The sequence below is a fragment of the Centruroides sculpturatus genome, unplaced genomic scaffold, assembly GCF_000671375.1.
Source record: "Centruroides sculpturatus isolate CEXI.00-Female unplaced genomic scaffold, Cexi_2.0 scaffold1300, whole genome shotgun sequence".
Classification (NCBI taxonomy): Eukaryota; Metazoa; Arthropoda; class Arachnida; order Scorpiones; family Buthidae; genus Centruroides; species Centruroides sculpturatus.
The window spans coordinates 35335-54324 of NW_019385442.1; the positions used below are offsets into that span (position 1 = coordinate 35335).

Genomic DNA, 18990 nt, shown 5'->3' on the forward strand with positions numbered 1-18990 from the left:
AGTTAATTGAATTCAATATCCAATATAAATATTAAAATTGGATATTGAAATGAATAAAAGCTTACAAATTGGCATTGATATAATTATTATTAATGCATAAATATTAAATGTCAATTGGTGGAATTAGTGGTAACTTTTGGATTGTTCATAATCAACAAAGTAACACTTCTTTATAATTATATAAAAAATTGTAAAAAAAAAATCTTAATTCCTGAAAAGTATTTTGATTTTCCTATATTATAAATATATAATTATCAATTAAAATTCACTTTTCATTTAAAAGTTTCTCTTTAACTATATTTTCCTTATATAGTTATAGAATATTAATTCAAACTTTACCCAGAAAAAAGGATTTCCTTTTGAACTTTAATCTGAGTTCTAAGATTTATATAGGAAACTGATTATCAGTTCTTTATTTTCCCCATTAGGATGTTTTTTTTTGACATTTGTAGGTAACAAATACTTATATATTCATTTTAATGTATTATATTTATAATATATTTACTTTAATGATTTATGATTTAGTAAAATGCCTTAAATAGAGAAAAATAAACCAACTATTTATTTCAATTTATAATATTATATTCAAATTAATAAGTTAAAATGAATAAATATTATTTGAATTAGATTATGTTTATTTTAGAGTGGGACTATTTGAAATTATTAAATTTCAAACAGGAATAATAGTTTAAAAAATATTTTAATATAACTTTTACAGTAATGCTTCTATTAATATAAAATTTAAATTTAAAAACATGCTTTTGAGAGATTGTTTAATGGATAAATTGTTAAATTTTGAGATGATTAAAACCTTGTTCTACTAGCCTAGTGAATAAAACCACAAAAACATTGGTAGTTGGTAGCGGCTTCGTACCCCACCAAAGAGCTTGCCGGTGTCTGTGAAACTAGTTTTCACAGAAAATCCTCTAAGAAATCAATCTGCTATATAAATAACTTGGACGATATCCAAGGAGGCATCCTTTGATAATGTCGCGTTGCCTTATTCCATCAGTTATAGCTTATATTATCCTATCCTATCAAAAATTATTAGACGATTTGTATATTCGAAAGTATTTCTTAATTTGCTAATAATTTTAATATTGGAAACATTAATTTGGCTTGGAGTAGCAATTATTTTATTGGAGTTATTCCAAAAGTAGGAGGTTATTATAAAACTTGTTCAAAAACACTTGTTTAACAGTTAAATTATGACTTTTCATTTATCTGAAATCAATAAAATTATACTGTGAAATCTGATTTACAAATAATATTTTATAAAACACTGTACATATAAGTTATTTCTTTCCTGTTGTGAAGTAAATAAAATAAATTCTCGACTTTTTGTCACTCTGTCAGTTTTGACTTTAGCAATAGCAAAACCATTTCTGAAAATCAATTTTTGTTAGAGATAAGCAAATATCACTTTTCTCGAATTCGAATATTAACCAGAACTCGAATATTCGCGAATAGTATTCGCTCTAATTTGTATTGTTTTGTACATTGTATCATATTCACTGTAAGAACCAAAACCTCTCTCCCACAATAAGAAATTTATCTTTATTATTATTATTTTTTAAATCTCTCTTGGAACGGAACTTCCTTCATAACATGCAACTCTATTCTTTGACTTTAGGGCATTTGACTTTCATACACACTTTAGAAACGCATTAAGTTCGGAATTTCGTATATTCGTGTTAGTGTTTCGTTTTAAAATAACCATCTTACAATATACGATTTACATTTCTCAAATTCTGTGAACGAATTGGTCTTATACTCTCAAGGTATTTGCGATACACGTCGTGAATATTTATTGTTAAATATCAAAGTAAACTGAATACTCCGTGTTGTAACCTCAAGAGAGTGAAAAAATTAGAAAAAAAAATTTTTTTTACTATTATAAGATTTAAAGTATAAGCATTTCAGCAGTATTGTTCCCTATGTATTAATCTAGATCTTTGTTTTTTCAAAGTTTATCCCGTTTCATTCCCTCTGTTCTTCCAAATTGTTTCCTTCTCTCTATTGTTTCCAAGCCGTTTCCTTCTTTCGGTATTTGTAATTTTAATTTATAAATTTTTTTTTCAGAGAAAAATTTTCCAGCAAAGTGATTTCCTGGAATGTATTAAAAATTCATAAAGTGAGGGTGAGTATATTAGAACCGATATCAAGGCATACAAATATAATTGATTTTCATAAAATAATTAACCAAATTATCGAAGTTTATTAAATAATGACATTTTTTTCTACATTCATTTTAGTTTTTATATTTTTAAGTATAAATTCTACATATAAAATAAATACGGTTTATAAATTATTGCGATCATCTCAACTTTGTTTTTAATAAACTATTTCTTCTTTGACGATAATATATTATAGTTAAGTAAATTTGTTATAAGTAAAATGCTTTATTTAGAGTCATATTTACCTTCATATTGCAATTGTTAATTTTCCTGAATTTCGTGAATAGACTGAGCTTATATTGATAATAATTTCTTTATGACCGGATGGCCGAGTGGTTAATGTGGCAGTTTATCGCTGTGGGAATTTGGGATAGAACCCTGATGGATCGAAAAACTCCGGGAATTTTTCGGGATGGTCCGTCCGGATATGTTGGGCCCGTTCCTCATTATTCGGCCGCTCCCTTATGGACTTGGCGAAACCCATAATAGGCTCGCTAAAAAAGGCCCTCTTAGTGCCCACAGGACAGGAAGTTTTAAAACATTTTTTATTGAAACAAGTTTAGAACAAATCATAAATAATGTACACAAATTATTTCTAAATATAGTTTATTATAATTTATTCATAAACACTGAGGAATAATATTTTTTACAGCCTATGGAATTTTATTTATTTAACTTATTTCATCTAAAAAGTTGATACAAGTATCGAAATTGAAATGAATTCTCGATTTCCATGATTTTTGTTTTTTATTGCAAGAAATAGTAAAAGATAAAGAAGGAATTTAAAAAAGAAATGTTTCTATAATATATAATATTACAGTAAATCTCATTACGCATTTCTGGGATCATTAGAAATCGTTGTCTATGATAAAACAATATAAAACAGGTTACTATAGTTTTTCATATCTTAAATGTCTATGTTTAGCTGCAATTTTCGGATTGCAGACCTATATATTCCCGCTGTCATCTGTCTCTTTGTTTGTCCTTCGTTAATTTCGAGAATGGAGTTAGATAGATAAAAAAATATCTTCTTATACATTTTTATTTTATTACATTTATAAGTTATACATATTTTCTCGAAGTTTTACAGTAGTTAAATAATGATATAAACAATACTTCTTCACGTAAAGTCGATATTTTTATTACATATATTGCAAATTTTATTTTGTTTAAAACTCTTATTTAGTAGTCACGTGAAAACATTTTACTTAACTGGAAACGTGGGGTATTCAGTGACCGAAGAATGTAAACGAAATACTTAATTCGGTTTACTGTTTGGAACTATCCATTTCCAAATTCCATCTATTGTATAATGATTTACGTATATATATGGCATATTCTTGTGCTAAATATAGCACAAGAATTCAAAAAATACAAAAATAATGCAAAAGAAAAAAAAATAAATATTAAAACACTATGAAAATGCAAAGCATTGAACGTACACATTATTTTTAAGAGGAAATATTTTTGTGCATTTGATGATAAATTACATTTAATGCATTAATTTAGTTCATTGCAGTCCATACCACAGTCTGGGTTGATCTCATTACTCATTTTAACATTTTGCTGTCATTTAATTCCTCTTTGCATATGATTTTTAGACGGGTTTTGCACATGATTGTTTTGCACACCATGCAAAAAGTACTTGATTTCTTGTCTGTATTTCTGGAACGAACAAGTTATTACTTTATTCACCAGACAAATTATGATTAGTGTAATACAGTTAATCTACTCGATCCTAGACACAGCATTAAAATTGTTAAAGTTTTGTTATTTTAAATATATCTATTTATAGTAAGTAAAATATATGTTTACATCATCTTATCATTATATATTAAGGTTAAAAAAATATAAAACAAAAAGTAAGCAAACATCCACAAGATGAATAAACAGCTGATTTTAAAAATATAAATTATCAACGGTAATGAAAAACAAAACAAGAAAAAAATTTTATACAACAGATGTGAGTTTTGTATTGCTTATGCTGTTTATTTACTGTATATATTGATATTATATCTTGAGGTAAATAACAATATTTAGTGGTCATATAGCCAAGTGCTAGCTTATGGCATGGGAATCCAGTTTTGAATCCAGTTTTGAATCCAATTCAGATTTTCCATGACCATAATGAACCGGAGCGTTTTTTTTCTTCCCTCATCCTTCATGGTCGACCTCATTAAAGATCAGGCCTGTCCTTAAAAGACAAAATTGTTGTTGGTCATGTAGACGTGATGTAATAATACTTTGTACTTATCAATCAATCATTAATGATAATGCTTAGACAGGATTTATCAAATAATGCTATTTAGATTTTAAAAACATTTGGTATAATTCCAAGAGAAATATAAAATCTTATAACCAGAAAATAAAATCGTAACACTATTTAATGATGTTGATTTAATATCGAGTTCTGTAAAAAAGTAAGCAAAGCACTTAAAATATAATATATAAACCGCATATTCTTTATAAAACAAATTATACATTAATATATAAATATAATTAGAACCGATATCAAGGCATACAAATATAATTGATTTTCATAAAATAATTAACCAAATTATCGAAGTTTATTAAATAATGACATTTTTTTCTACATTCATTTTAGTTTTTATATTTTTAAGTATAAATTCTACATATAAAATAAATACGGTTTATAAATTATTGCGATCATCTCAACTTTGTTTTTAATAAACTATTTCTTCTTTGACGATAATATATTATAGTTAAGTAAATTTGTTATAAGTAAAATGCTTTATTTAGAGTCNAAATTAGAATTTTATTTATTTTCTGGGTCATACGACCAAGATTTTAGATAGGACGAGATGACATCCGTTTCTCAAGTTCTTTGAAACCATTCTCTTACTTTTTAGCAGAAATGACTCCATTTGAAATTCTTTTTGGCATTATATATTTGTCGATTTCCAAATCATTTCTTTCAAATTAATTTTTTATGGAATATCCACTAAGAAATCAAAGAAAAATAGACGTAAATTAATTTTACTTTGTAATTGCATATTTCATATTTCGTGCAGATTACCAATATTTTCCGCACATAGATCGCAAATACTCATATAATAAAATCATTTGAAAAACATTTTAAGGCTTATGAAATGCACGTGAATTTGTTAAGGCTAACCAAAATCATATTACAAAATTTAAGTACTTTGTGTGCGTTTATGTTCTGCGTGTTTTCCATACAGCTGAAAGAAACCATTTCACACCTGTTTTTTTTTATCTCACCAGTAGCCTACTGTGCACGACTGTAATGTAATTATTGTCAATACTATATCTTGGAAATCAGTAATACTAGTGCTAATTAGACTTAGTAAATGTAGCCTTTATAGTCTACATTTACCACTAGACTGCGTTCATAATACTTAGTCTCAAGTTGTGCGAGTAACACAAACACAAACAAGTGTTAAAAACAAGTTCTTTGAGATTATTTAGTGAACGAATTCTCACCATCCCAAATCCTCAACACGTTCGTATTGCTATTTTCTACTTGCGTAATTGAAGTTAGACATACAGGACGAACTTCGCTGTTCTCTTTGTCGAGTAATTCTTCTTAAATATAAAATAAAGATACGATGTTTATCAGCAATCAAAATAATCTCTATGTTTTGAAATTGTAATTAATTAATATTTAACATATAAAGCTAGTAAACTACATAAATCATACTCAGGAAAAAATAGATAGACTACTAAATTAAAATCTTGTAATTGTAAAATTTTGTAAAAGTTATTGTAATTGAAAGATTTGAGTGGAAATTGTTATATAGGCATTATTCGATCTGCGCTCGAGATATATAAAATTGATAGCTGGTCACACGTCATGATTACAGTTAACAATACAGTCGACCCCCTATAAGATTGTTGATTTTTCCGTTTTATCTGAATTCCATGTTGTACGAGTCACTTAGATTTTACAAATATGTGAGCCGTTCACAGCCCGGCACACGTATTTGTAAAATCTAAGTGACTCGTACAACATGGAATTCATATAAAACGGAAAAATCAACAGTCTTATAGGGGGTCGACTGTATCTTAACTTCAGTTGCCAACTCTTCACAGAGGGAACTCCCGAAATTTGGCAAAAATTTTACAATTCTCCAGAATCCTGGACAATCCTGGATATCTTTGCCCGCGTGCGAATCCTATTTTTTGTGCCTCTTACGAATTAACTTAAATTCAAATGTATCGTTAATTCTTGTTTTTTGATCACCATCAAAAACACATTTGAATTGAATTTGGATGTATGAACTCTAGCAACGTTGTTATATACTACTCTGTACAAGTTTATTATTCTTTGCCGGAGGAGAAACTCACCACCAGACCACTCACTTCGCGCACACTTCATCGTGCAATACTGTAAATTCATATAAATATATAATGCAATTGGACCGTTGGAACTCGCAATTTTATTTTTAATGTACCTTTATTTTGGTCATTTCATAATTGAAAACAGACACTTAATTAAGAATGTTTTTCGCTCCCACTTGTGGTGCACACCCTACAAGCCCGCTTGCAGCGATGTGCTTCTGGATTAAAGTTATTTCATTTCCATTAAAATTTAAATACAATTATTTTGGTATACACATTTACAACAATTTGTGCTTTTGTTTTAGGATATATACTGTATTAAAGAATTTGATTTTTAAAAAAAACGAAAAATTATTTATTGTGACATCGTCACAATGCCGAGCTGAAATTTTTAATCGTATTTTTAATTTCATTAATTTAAAATATATGATCTCCAACTCAAATTACTAGTATTTGTTCTGCCCCTATACATTATACTTTTCCTTTAAGAATAGATTCATTCCGATCATCTAGCCAACTCGTTTTAAGGGAAAGATTTGAATTGAAATAACGTGACCTTCGGTTTGTATCAGACATTCATATATAGCTAATCGAGGACTACAGCCACTAAAGTTTCCTTTCTGGTCTTGGATTTCATCTATCTAACACTATTCTAAAGATTAAGGAAAGACAGACGAACGGACGGACGACAGTGGGAATTTATAGGTCTACAGTTTTTCAAATTGCAGCCCAATTATGATAAACTACATTGAATATAAAAGCAGCATTAAAAAACTTAACAGTATTAATATAAATTGAAAAAATTCATATACTTTTCATGTCATTTACAGTAGAACCCCTCTAATCCGTCACCTTTGGGACTGGGGGTATGGTCGGAACTCAAAAAAGGTCGGATTATCAGAAAAAAGTAAAATAAACAATCTTCCCTTTATCCAGTCTTTACAGCACTGTTAATTTTTCATTTAATGAAAGAGTAACGTGTTTACGTTTCACTCCTGACATATTGAAAACACACACAAAACTGTACACGTACACACAATGTAAAACATATAGAGGAGAAGGTGGTATTATGGAACCCCAATTACATTTTAGTGAATTGTAAACAAGGTATCATAACTATACCCACATTTTTTGTGCGAAAAGTACTGGTAACTAGTAATCTAAATGTTCCTAATTGGATTTTTCGCTAGTGTAACTATAAGTATGGTTTTTGAAGGCTTTTGTACAAAAAGTCCGAAAGTAGGCTTAGAGAAAATCGGGTGGTAATATGGAACCTTACTGTATATTTTCAAAAAAATGCTTTAATGTAGCCAAAAACAAATAGGAAAGGACAAAAAATGTTAAATAATTACAAAATTATTTACTCCAATGTATTTTATCGAATGAATGCTTTTATAATAGAAAAATATGACCTCCATCAACAATATATATTCCAGCAGCTCTTTTTCGATATTTTCAGACTTTCTACCTAGTGTCTTTTCCCCAAATTGCTCCGGACGAATGTCTGATTGCAAAGAGAGAGTTCGGAGGAGTTGAGTTCCATATTACTGTAAAAGCACCAATGGGGTCCATATTTCACGCATCGCCATCTTGAATTAACTTATGTCTGTCAAGACAAAAATTTAAAAAACATGAACATCACACAGATTAATATGTACCCCTAAGTCTCTGGAACGGAATACATGCACCAGTGAACCTACACTACACGATTTATATTTTTAAAATAATTAAATTCACTTAGCATTCAAAACTTGCGAATTTTGTAAAAAACAAATTTGCTGATTAAATGCGGACAACCGTTTAACTGAAGTAAAACGGGTTTTCCCCTTGCTATGGATGTCTGCCTAGTTCAGTTCAGTCACATTCCGCTACAGTTCGCCTTTATTATCAGTTCGAAATGGGGTGGTTCCATAATACCCGCAGTGTTCCATAATACCACCTTCTCCTCTACTGTAACGAACACAGAAGAACTCCACGGACGTTGAGTCACTGACGAGTCGGGACAAGTTTCTCGACTCAGACCACGGTGGGATTAACCGGAGTGACGGACTAGCCGAGGGCGGACTAGAGGGGTTCTACTGTATGTTATCTAATTTATAGGAATGATCTTTCTTAACTTCTGTTTCATATTAAAAAGTTACAATAAAAATATTATAATTACTAATTAGTATTATGGAAAATACAGCGAAAAATAAATATAATCATATTACATGTCGAGTACTAGAGTACTTAATTGTTTAAATGTGTCACTTTGGGAGTGCATATTATATGTTCACCAGTCTTATTCGATAACACTCAATATTCATTCCGGTACACATAGTCTTATCTTTTAACTTTGTCAGTTTGTCTTTAATTACAGTTAGTTTATTAAGTCTATTTCTTATTGTTATACAACAGCCTTTAAGTAGCGATAGAAATACGAATTCTGAGCCACAAAAACAAAGGAGAAGATTTATCAGCACTTTTTCAAATGAAAAGCTTTATCTGTGAACATGTACAGTATAAGCTTACAAAAAGCTCTATTCTTCGTTCTTTTTTTACAACATTTTTTTATGTTTACAGATTATTATACAAATTTCTGCGATATTCCAATACCATCGACCAGCACTTTAATTCGTCTTATAAATGTAATTATTAACATTATCGTTGTTATTTTACTAAAACCATTTGCTTTTGTATCTGTAATGCCAGTGGTGTAAAAAGATTTTCATATAATTTTATATATTTATAACGTTTAAACATATCAAAGTATATATATATATCGAAGGAAGATGCATCGGTAATTTTATTTTAAGTCAATTTTTCAATTAATAGATAAATTGGCTAAAAATAAAATTAGCAAAGTTACTGTGTCTAGTAATGTTATTTGTAAGCAAATAGACAAATAGACTCGCCTCTTACTGTACTGAAGATGCATTCTATTTTACAAGTTTAACGTCGACATTCATAATAATTTTAATTGTAAATCATAATTGTATAAAACAAAGATCAAAACATTTTCAACATCTTGTTTTTTGAATCTTGGAATTTGTCATAGGGTCACTTTGTCGGAATTTCCATTGATAGCGTGCCCTTATAAAGCAATGTTAAATGATAAAGAAAAAGACCTCAATAAAATTTTTATTAAATTAATACGAAAATATTTAAAAAGATGACGTGACTAGTAGCTGAGTGGTTTTCAATAATCAATTTTATCAAGTGATCCGAACTGAAAAAAGTAATATTTTCCTGGAAGAAAAACTGTAAAAGTTTTTCAACTTTTTTTTTTAAAAATAAAAGCTTGTTCTTGACACTAACTTATTTAGCAGATATTTACCAGCACGCTGAGAATAAGAAATCACGCAATGCCAAAAACAAAATGTTTTACCTTCTGCAGAAAAATTTCTTGCGTTTAAAAAATAAAATTCAGACACGAAAATTATCTTTAAAATTAATATATTTAAATGTTACCATACTCATGAAGGCACGAATTAGCAATCTCACAAATAGGAGTAAAGCACGATGCCATCGAAGCATGCTCTTCGGTGAAAGGTTCAGCAAAACTTACTCGATAAATCCTTCGAGGTTTTTCATCTCCGATTTTCATGAGANGGTTTTCAATAATCAATTTTATCAAGTGATCCGAACTGAAAAAAGTAATATTTTCCTGGAAGAAAAACTGTAAAAGTTTTTCAACTTTTTTTTTTTTTAAATAAAACTTGTTCGTGACTAACATATTTAGCAGATATTTACCAGCACGCTGAGAATAAGAAATCACGCAATGCCAAAAACAAAATGTTTTACCTTCTGCAGAAAAATTTCTTGCGTTTAAAAAATAAAATTCAGACACGAAAATTATCTTTAAAATTAATATATTTAAATGTTACCATACTCATGAAGGCACGAATTAGCAATCTCACAAATAGGAGTAAAGCACGATGCCATCGAAGCATGCTCTTCGGTGAAAGGTTCAGCAAAACTTACTCGATAAATCCTTCGAGGTTTTTCATCTCCGATTTTCATGAGAACGTTTGAGAAGCACGCTGTATGCTTTTGCTCAATAAATATCTGTACCACACAAACATTATTGAAATTCCAGAGGGCCACGTTGTAATCGGGCTTTAGATATCCTTTATTTTCACAAAATTCAATTACTATGCGAGAAGAAAAACAATTTCTAGAATTACATTGAGAGAATACTTTGAAAATGAAACTCCATAAAGTTTTAATTAATGTATTTTGAATTTGAATAAGAAACAACTCTAATCTCAACTAAAACAGTAAAAATCATAATTCAGAATTCAACTTATTAAGCTTTAATATAAATTCAGTATTAAAGCTTTATAATACAAAAACATATATAAAGCTTTTAGATTTTAGATTTTAGCTGATTACATTGTTTAATGAAAAGTTAATTGATTATTGTTTGTTTAAATTTATAAAAACTATTAATGCATTTTGAATTTTTATTTATTATGACAATAATATTTTCTTCTAAAATTAAAGGAAAATTTTTTCTTCGGGATTACGAGTGTTGTTTTATTTTTAATAAGAATAAATGCAACTAAAAGATAACTTAATAGTTTAATAGTGTAATTACTAAATTAGTTTAGTTTCAATTATTTTATTATTATATAGAAGATCCGTTTTACAAGCGTAATGAAAAATTTATAAATACGAGCAATTATTTATTGTGATATCGTCACAATGTCGGGCTGCAATTTTTAATCATATTTTAAATTTATTTAATTTAAAATATATGCTCGCCACCTCAAATTAGTAATGTCTTGCCCCTGTACATCATACTTTTCCTTTAGCAAAGGAGTCGTACCGGCCATCTAGCCAACTCCTTTCAAGGGAAAACTTTGAATTGAAATAACGTGACTTCCACTTTGTATCAAAAACTCGTATATAGTTAATCGGGATGTCCTGTCCCTAAACTTTTCGTATCTGGTCTCAATGCTTATGTATTCAACTCTGTTCTCGAGATTACGGAAAGACAGACAGACGGACGGACGACAGTGGGAATTTATAGGTCTACAATTTCTTTCAAATTGCAGCCCAATAAATTGAATTTTTTATTTATTGAGCTACAATTTTTTATTAATTTATTATATAAAATTTTTTATTTAAGTGCCGTGCTGTTTTCTGGCTATATCTCTCTCTCTCTCTCTGTATAGTATCATAATTAAAAATGTATTTGCAGAAACATAATCTTAGTTTTTCATACTAAGATTACAGAAAATACTGTATAACGCAGCGCTTTACCACGATCGATCGCTTCACGAAGATTTTCGGTGATATTTTATTTAAAATTATTTCATTATGTTAATCTAACAGTGTAGTTACGTCCTTCGTTTTCTAATTAATATTCAAGTTCATTAGCAATTTAATCGAGTTCGAAGTCTTAAGTAATGAGAAACTGTGAGGGTTTTTCTTACTCAGAAACATTTATCTGAACAAACTGCAAGTTACAACCACAAAATTAAAAATAAATCAATATTTTTCTGTGAAACATTAAGTTCTTTTTCTAATGTCTGTCTGGCGAATAAATTTTTCTCAATAAAAAAAATTTTCCTGCTACAACTCGTTCTATTTCAACTATTCATTGTGTCTTATTCCTTAAAAATGGACGTGTTCTAATATCACGGTGCTCAGTTCCTGGTAAACGTTTTATTGTAGTGATGTGTGAGTGTTTTAATAAAATAAGCCGTTACAATTAAAATGATGCGGTTTCTGGAGAATCCATTGTTTTTGAAAATCTTCTCTAAACATTCTGATGAAATATAAATAAGTGTTTAAAACACATACGAATTAACTGGTAGTTTTCTTGATGCATATTTTGTCCGAATTCGAAATTATCCTGTATCTTATATTAATTATTACTACTTTTGATTAAGAAGATATTATAAAATGTAAAATGAAGCATAGTTTTTAATAAATAAGTCTATTTTACTAAATCACGTTTTACTCTGTCATAATTTCAACAAATTACAAATCATTAATATCATTTTTTTTATACACGATATTTATTGATTTAAATGTTGATCTTCTATCTTACCCAGGTTTTTCTTGTTATTTGGCAAATTTTCTCTAAAAATAGCCTTCAAATTAAATAAAATTTTATCCTGGAGTCCAGGAAAAAAATAAGAAAATGCGATTTTTATTTTCTTATTATATCAGTCAATATTTCTTTTCTCTGAACTAACTATAATCTATTGAAGTTACTATAAATGCATGGTTTAAAGAAAACAAAATTATAGAAAAAAAGAATAATAATTTTTATCGAAAAGATATTTCATGAATAATTCTCTCAGCAAAATTGCATTAAGATCTGAAGAGCTTAGACTCTTATATAATAAACAAATCATGGTATATCATTAAATAATTAATACAGCAGTAATGAAACAAATAAGCCTATATATGGAGTAGATACTGGTAAAAAATATATAAAAAGATTTATCTCTACGGTAATCTCTTAACTTATCGCTCAAAAAATTCTAATACACATATTCTAAAAAATTTAGTAACAATTTTTTACTTGTTTTAAAATACTTAAATGAATTATACAATTTTTAGAAGATATCATTTACGAATATATATGAAATTTGTCATTTAAGAATGCTGTATATGAAAGCCGTAATCAGAGAAAATTTACTATTTTTCATACCAAATATGTGATGCGCTTATTACTTTAAGAGCAAAAAGTAAATAATCAAATAATACTGTATATCAAGAATCATAATTTTCAAGAGTAATTGATTCCATATTTCATATAATCCAATTGATCAATTTACTTTTATAATCAGATATATTTCAAAGGAGAAGCCAAAGAAAGGTTCGTTTCTTTCCCATTGAAAAAAGCCGAGTAATTGAAATATATATATTTATTCAATATTCAAAGAGCAATTACGATATTATTACTATTAATTGGTATATAATTTTCAATTGCTTTTTTCTGAAAATTGGATAAATATATCATAAATGACATAGCCTACATATTAATCAATTTTAAGAAGAATGACATCAGCTTTTGTTATTAACTCAATTATAAGTTTTTTTATGTAAAGAGTTTTCTAATGGATAAATTTTATTTAAACAAATACTGGTATCAGAACATTTCTGTCTAAATCAATTTATAATTAAGTATTCTGATCCTAACTCATTTATAAATAGAATAACTATATGTGTATAGAAAATTTTAGATAAGAATTATAAATTAATTTCTCCGTAATTTTCATATTTAAAATGATATTTATTTATTTAATTGAAAGTTTAATCTTGTTTAAATACAAATGATCAAAGCTAGAAAATTATTAAAATCGTACTTTCGAAAGCGCAGCGACCTCATTGCACGACCTTCTCTAACGAGTTTCCTAAAGATGAACATTGGCGAAAGGTTATCTGTTAAGCATTTTAAAACCTGGAAATTAATAATATAGAAGCTTATTTTAGTATAGAAGAAGAACGTGGTTTGATAGTATATATTCAATTTTAAGGAAAAACCGATGGTCTTATGACATTTAAGTTATTCTAGATCAAAGATCACAATCACTATAAAGGGAAAGTGACAAAATTATCTTCAGATTTTAAACGAACAATTACACTGTATTTTCCTTTTATATGCTAATAATAAAATTTTACATAAAATAAGTATTCATATTTTATTATTGATTATCTATACATTCTACAATCAAAAATTTTTAAAACTAAATCAGAAATAATGCTATCCTATGTATTTATAAATACAGTATTAACTTACTAGAATATACACTTGGATTATTTAGCTTCATGTTTTACTTTTAATTAGGTTTTTTAATCTTTATAATTAAAAATATAATTTCTACATTATTACATTATTATACAAACTTTAGGCTACTCTTGTAAGTTTAATTAATGTAGCATGACAATTATAAAAATTCTAGAAACTAAATAAATAATTTTATCTCCAATTAAAATTTATTTTAAATAATAAATAATTTAGTTTTAGAATATATATATATTTTTTAATATTTAAAACCATTTGTATTGATTTGTAGCTCGTTTGTTTAGAAAAAAATCTAAGATTAAATATTTAAAATAGTAAACATTACATTTATTTTGTGAAAAGCGGAAATTACGTAGTAATAAAGTTACAAATCCGAAACGTAACGCATTATTTTTGTTTAATATTCATCACGCAGACTGATGTATATGTTTATAACTCGCTCGCAGGTTAATAAACACTTTCATCTAGTCGCTTCCACTTACACTGTATTAACAGCAAGTCAGTCAAAGCCAACAAAACATGTCAGCCATAACATACATTAGCATTTTAACATTTCTGTTGACAAGCGAATAAATTAATAGAAAAGTAGAAAAACTTATTAACCTGTGAGAAAGTTTCTCAGTCAGAAATTCGTGGTAAATATCAAACGGGTAATCTGTTTATTTTTTTACATTTATAACGATGCTATGACGCAAATGTTGATAAAAACCATAGGCTATCTACTTTCGTTCTAAACATTTGAGAAAATTTTTAATTGAATAAAACGATTGATAAAGTAAATTGAATATATGATATTTGATATCGTAACCATCGTAATACTGCATATATTTAGCCTAATTTCATCGTCATATTCTAAATACACAGTTCTCAATGATAAACAATGTTTTCAAAAAATTTCACAAACTAAAAAGCATGCAATAAAACATCTGGTTACATTGCCCTCGACATCCTACACATGCTGTAGCATATACGAAAATTACTGCAAGTTGATTTTCAACTTTTTAATATATAAATCTTTATACGAAAAAAATAAAATAATAATAAGCCTATATCCTGTATATAATTTTACAATATTATATATAAGATATTAAAATTTTTTATACAGTTATAAAAGAACAATTTGTTAAAATTTATTAATAAAAATCCTGGCTATAATTAGTCCTTTTTTGTTTTGCAAACTTTATAAATCTGTAATTTATTTAATAATTTTGACTTTTCCAAATGAAAATTTTGTATGAAATCTTGAAGAAAATCTACCTAACAAATGTTAAGTAGATTAAATGCATTTCGTTAATGTTTCAGAGATACTTTATCAATTAATGAACGATCTTTGACATCATCAGCTGTTCGATAAGGTTACATACTCACGTGTTCGATGGTACGATCACACCGTGCAGAGAAAATTATCTGTAAATGACGTCACATTAACTTATTCATCAATCTATGATGCCATTCTTAACCAGGATAAGTTATAAGATAATACTGACCTTATTTCGTCATCTTTTTCCAAGAAAAAATATTTGAATTAAAGAAATTAAGTTTAAAAAGCTCGCTATAAACTTGCAATACGACATTATTATTATTATTATTTTATTTTATTTTATTTTATTTTTTAAGGTTTTAAAATAAAATTTGGGTTGAGCGATAAAATGGCAAAGGATTGATGCACCCTAAAAAATGTCAGATTTAGATGAATTAGTAACACACTTCCTATAATGCTATCTTGCAATCATTTTTTAAAACCGAAATTAGAATATCCCCTTAATTTGACGGCCTGTTTAAACTAAAATTTGACTAATAATCTACTTAAAATTAATTTATTTTGAAAATACAGTATTCGGAATTTAATTTCTACAGCCTGTTTGACAATTTATGAATTTAAATTAGATGATGTTTAATAATTTAAAGCGGTCGCGCTAATCCGAACTAATTGAAACCTGTGGTATTTTGGATGTTCGGATTAACGAGGTATAATAATAAGGTTATAATGCTTACGTTTTGAAGCAATTTTTTTTTACTATTGTAAGATACTTTACAGCAGCAAATAGAGGTTAGAATTGTTAAGTCAAATAGGGTCACAGAAAGAATGAGTAGCAATGCTCACAACACATGATTTATGTTTACACGTGAGATACAGGAATACAGTTGATGTTATTTTAGTTAAAAGAATAGGAGTTGTTCGGATTACAAGGGTTCGGAAGGCCAGGGGATGGCCATACTTAACATGTGAATAATATTAAATTAAAAAATTTTTCTTTGTGTACGCTGAAGTTCGATATTTAAATGACCATAAAACAGGTTAAATCTTTCTAAAAAATTAATTATTTGATAAACAATTTTATTTTTTAATATCTTTAAACTAATTATTATCAATATCATCTGAAATCATAAATTGATAATTAATGCATTTCATCAAAACATGTTTTGCTTATTTTTTTTTCACAAGATAACCTGATATTACTAATTTAATTTGCAATTTTTCTCCTTATTTTATGTTGCCATTGTAAAAGAATTTATTTCCACGTTGAAAATTATTTTTTAAATTGAAAATTTGTGTAGTTTTTCAAAAACTTCAATCAATAAAACTATAAATATGAAAAATATTCGATTTTTTCCAAGAAATTTCATACTTTTTACAGTAAAATCTGGAAAAAAATCAGAGTCCAATTTCTAAAACACTTATCTTAAATAGAATCATTTTCGATAGAATAAGTTCTAATTTTATCGTCATTATTAATAAAAAAAAAAGAGGGGCCATTAACTCTAGGTTTTCATCTTATCAATCTTTGAATACCGATAAAAATGTTTTTTTTTTCCTAGCAAAAATAATATTTTTCACTTTTGATTAATAGATTTTTGTCTGCGATATGAAGTATTTGCTTAATGAATATCAATATTTTATTATAAATTAAAAACAAAAACTATAATCGGAGTCAAATTATATGTAACTGCATATTGAATTGTTAGATCATTCAAAGAAACTTGATTTATAACTTTTTATGTAGAATAGAAATTAACTGAAGCATTGTCATAAATGATTAATAGCCTATGTCAGATTTGAAAATATAAATTATCTTTTAAAAATAAACATGAGCAATATAACTTTTATAAAATATTTATATTATACAATTTAACTTTTATAAAAGAATATTAATTAAAACTTATATATTCTCTACAGAGCTAGACTTAGACTTTTTATAGCTCTAAGCTGTAACATATAATAAGCCCTTCGCTTTCATCAAATAATAAAATATGTGAGTAGTAGCTTAACTAAGATTTTGCTCTGGGTAGTCTGGGAGGATGATCTAAACAATATAATCAGAATAAAGGAAACTTAAGCGTCCCTTGTTTGTGAAGAATCCAACACCTACACTATTCCCCATAAGTACTAACGTCTATAGCTTAGGACCCCATAGCATGTGAGATCCTAAGCTATAGACCCTAACGCGAGACCCTAAGCTATTAAGTATTANTATATATATATATATAAACAGATTAAAGGTGAAATATTTATGCCAAACATAAAAAATTAATTTTTTACAATATTTCATTTTTCTCTTCACCTGCTGAGATCATCAATCATGTAACTAGTTATCTTGACAAAAAAGGACTCACGAATATTCTTAGGAAATAATATTATCATATTTAATTTAGATATTCAATGAAAATTATAGCGTTATAAACTTCATTAAAATCTCATGAATTACAGCGCATTACATTTATATCATCGCAGAAATGAAAAGGTGCAGATTTAATTAAACAAATAACGATTTCGATCTTGATTTTCGCAGTTTTATGCAAATGATCAAATTTCAACATTTTAACCTTTGTTTATGTTATACAGAAGCGTAGGTGTTTTATGGAAAATTAGTTGATTCTTATTGGAATCATGCATACTTTCTGCATATGAAATTATCATTTGTAAACTTCATATCATTTCTACGCATCTTGCTTTCATAAAGACGACTTAATTTATACAAGAATTAAACAATAATAAATATGCATTTTGTTTTTAGGGAAAAAACATTTTAATTAAATATTCTTTGAATTGTTATAGAATTAATTTATAAAATTTAAGCCTGAAACACNCAATATTTTATTATAAATTAAAAACAAAAACTATAATCGGAGTCAAATTATATGTAACTGCATATTGAATTGTTAGATCATTCAAAGAAACTTGATTTATAACTTTTTATGTAGAATAGAAATTAACTGAAGCATTGTCATAAATGATTAATAGCCTATGTCAGATTTGAAAATATAAATTATCTTTTAAAAATAAACATGAGCAATATAACTTTTATAAAATATTTATATTATACAATTTAACTTTTATAAAAGAATATTAATTAAAACTTATATATTCTCTACAGAGCCAGACTTAGACTTTTTATAGCTCTAAGCTGTAACATATAATAAGCCCTTCGCTTTCATCAAATAATAAAATATGTGAGTAGTAGCTTAACTAAGATTTTGCTCTGGGTAGTCTGGGAGGATGATCTAAACAATATAATCAGAATAAAGGAAACTTAAGCGTCCCTTGTTTGTGAAGAATCCAACACCTACACTATTCCCCATAAGTACTAACGTCTATAGCTTAGGACCCCATAGCATGTGAGATCCTAAGCTATAGACCCTAACGCGAGACCCTAAGCTATTAAGTATTACTATGAAGTATTTCTAAAATAAATTCTAAATAATTTTTTTATTTTTAAATATACAGCTGTTCGATAAGGTTACATA

General features: G+C 27.4%; 1 protein-coding gene across 3 annotated transcripts in view; it reads left to right on the top strand.

The window, feature by feature from the left end:
* The first annotated feature begins 430 nt into the window (after positions 1–430).
* Positions 431–18990, top strand: part of LOC111639059 — a 23922-nt gene continuing 5362 nt past the window's right edge. The window contains exons 1-2 of one of the 3 annotated variants that reach the window (XM_023384829.1): positions 431–448; positions 2083–2140. The gene's annotated coding sequence lies outside the window, so the exon portion shown is untranslated. Of the gene's footprint in view, positions 453–2082; positions 2141–16482; positions 16543–18990 lie in introns of those variants that run through there. The other 2 variants (XM_023384828.1, XM_023384832.1) reach the window with 2 other exon arrangements.